Source organism: Pseudorasbora parva, chromosome 21, assembly GCF_024679245.1.
Source record: "Pseudorasbora parva isolate DD20220531a chromosome 21, ASM2467924v1, whole genome shotgun sequence".
Taxonomy (NCBI): Eukaryota; Metazoa; Chordata; class Actinopteri; order Cypriniformes; family Gobionidae; genus Pseudorasbora; species Pseudorasbora parva.
The window spans coordinates 33,071,264-33,074,373 of NC_090192.1; positions in this window are offsets into that span (position 1 = coordinate 33,071,264).

Sequence of the window (3,110 nt, forward strand, 5' to 3'; positions counted from 1 at the left end):
TGTCTTAAATGTCGACATTTTCGACTTTCGCTCCATTTCCGGTTGCTCTCTTTGCCAACGGATCCGAGTTTCTCAACGTGAGCCTCCCCAAGCGGACCCTCTGTTATCCCACTGTGGTTTTCTTTCTGATGCCTGCACTTTTACTGAAATAACACGGCATACATTCCCAGTTAGGCCATTAATATCCTACAACAGGGAAAGCATACTTACTCACCTTTTTATTATTCTAATGTGGATGTTTGATCCAGTCTCTTTATTGTGGAAAACTGGATTTCTGCCTCAGAATTCACACTTTAATATTGATTTCTCGTAATTGCGACTTTCAAGAACTTTTGCAATATGAGATTTTTTTTATTTTAATAAGTGATTGAAACAGACTTCTATACTTTGCTAACTTGAACATAGACATTTTAGACTTTTGTGCTGTTGAGCCGCAGCTTCTCACCTGGTGGTCTAATATCACGGCCGTCGGTTTTCTATGTCAACAGAGTGCCGAGATACAAAAGGGCATTGTGCCAGCGATCTACTGTATCTCTTGACACACATTCTGAAGTACACACACACAAACACATCATGACACCTCATGTCATTGCCTCTCCCTATGTTGAATATGCCATGTAAAGGCATGAATAACAAACTCACGTTGACGTCCTGTACTCTCTAAACAGCTAACACCTCCCCAATGCCCACTGGCTTCAGCCTAGAACGTGAGTGTAACTTTAGAGCATCCTATATTTACCCATAGTGTGCGGCTGGAGGGTTTGCGGTGTACTACTGCATGCCATGAATGCGTGAGAGGACAAACTCATTTTATGAACGCTATGGAGTCTTGCAAAGAGTATTCTGAGTATCATTTTTCATGAATGTGACATGCGGATTGAATTGCGGTTATAGTTTTTGCAGAATGTCCTCTTAGGGGCAACTTGCACATATTGTGAGAGATAAAATCACATCGTGCAGAAAAGTTTTTTTCACCCCACTGTGCCACCTTTTTATTATTAATTTTCTGGGGCTGGGTTAAAATTGAAATATCTCTATTTTCATTTTGATTAAATGATTCTTAAAGGGATAGTTCGCCCTAAAATGAACATTAAGTCATAGATTACCCATCCGGTTGTTGTTCTAATGCCGGATGCCCTTCTTTCATTTATCATATGAACCACAAAAGGAGAAAAAAAATACATTTGGCAGTAAACAGCGACAAGCACTAAGCTTTATCCTTTTTTTAAGGAAAGTAACAGAATTTATTTAACTTGAGTATCGTATGAGTATAGTATGAATGTAATCTGGACGTACTACATTCGCCATGTTGTCATTATTATGTGACCTACCAGCGTCAGTTTTGTCGCTTCACTTCCACTCACAAATCCTTTCCTTTGGCCTCATGGGATAGTGAAGTGTTCATCATATGCACACTTCAGAATCACGCCGGAAGTAGTGGTCATCCAGGCACTTTTTTCCTAAGTACTGTGAATTCGGACATGCTGTACAATACATAGAGACACGTTTTTCGGCCTACTATATAGTTGGGAAGCATGTGAATTTGGATGCAACCCAAATGTCTTTACGCATGTAGTGGAGGGAGAAAAACTGTCTCGTGACTTCCAAGAGATTATAGTGGAAGAGTCATATGGGCCATTTTTATGATCCTTTTATGTTTTTGTTTTTTTTCTTTCTTTCCTTTTTGAGCTATGGTTGCTATGAGCTGCCTTTACTGGTTATTATTATTTGGGGTCAGAAAAAATATTTGCATTGATAATATACAGGAGTGATTTAAACTGTCACATGTAAAATGGATATTGATGGACAAACTGCTTTGCTTTTATTATGAATCAATGCTCTCTGAGGGTTGGGCAGGTTGGTTTTCATGTTAACACTATGAGACCTGACACAGGCTGGTATTCCAGAGGATCAGATGGATAGAGAGAGAGAGAACCTGACTCTTGATCACTCAAATGACGACATTGCAGGGTTCAGGTTTCCATGCCGCGGAGGGTTTGATGGCTAGCTATCTGAGGTGAAGTAAGGATGAACCATTCATCCATTCCTTTTCGTTACTGGGCCACACAACTTATAATTCACCTATTCCATGAACTTCTACACAGAACACATGAAGTCAGGACATTCTGGCAAAGAGGAAACGATGCTATTCACTATTTAAACACCATTGGAATTCAGGAATACTGCGTGCGGAAAGGGCTTGGTCGGGTGTCTAGAAATTTGGGGAGGGTCTATGTTTACCTTTCCTCTTTGACTCCATCAAGTGTCAGTCACGGAAATTGAACATCCTGCTTTGTTAAACTATTAGCCTTCCTTTCCTCTCTAGCTGTGTATTTATTCAGACTATTATGACATCAGTCATACAGCTTACTAATGAACAAGATATAGATTTTGGTAGAAGAAACTGGTCCCAGATATGTGGACATCTTAAAGAAACATGCAGACGTTTTGAAACTTTAGCTAATTCACCATATCCCCCAGAGTTAGATAAGTCCATATACCGTTCTCATCTCTGTGCGTGCCACAACTCTGTCTGACACACCCACCGCTAGCCTAGCTTAGCACAAAGACCGGAGAAAAACGGCTCCATGACACCAGCATCATGCTCTCAACTTTGTGGGAAAGACTTGGGGATGGCCCCTTCCTGTTTCAACAAGTGACAAAATAATGCCAGCATTTTCCTATCTACATGTTGTGATGTGTATAGTTGCATTGTGTACTAAGACTGAAAAATTAAAAGTTGTGATTTTCTAGACCGATATGGCTAGGAACTATTCTCTCATTCCTGCGTAATAATCCAGGAACTCTGCTGCCGTACCATAGATGCAGTGGCACAATATTACCCAGCACCTAAAAAAATATTATCCAGCGCACTCCCTGTGCAAGCAGGTTGTCATGTTGGTTATGTTGACAGGAGTTAGCCTATTTTCAGGCACTGCCCAATATCATTGCACCGCTGCATCCATGATACTGCAGCAAAGTTCCTGGATTAATGCAGGTATGAGTATAGTTCAAACCCTTATTGGTCTAGAAATTGCAACTTTTCATTTTTCATCAGTCTTAGTGCATGATGTAACTATACGCATCAAAACATGTAAATAGGAAATATT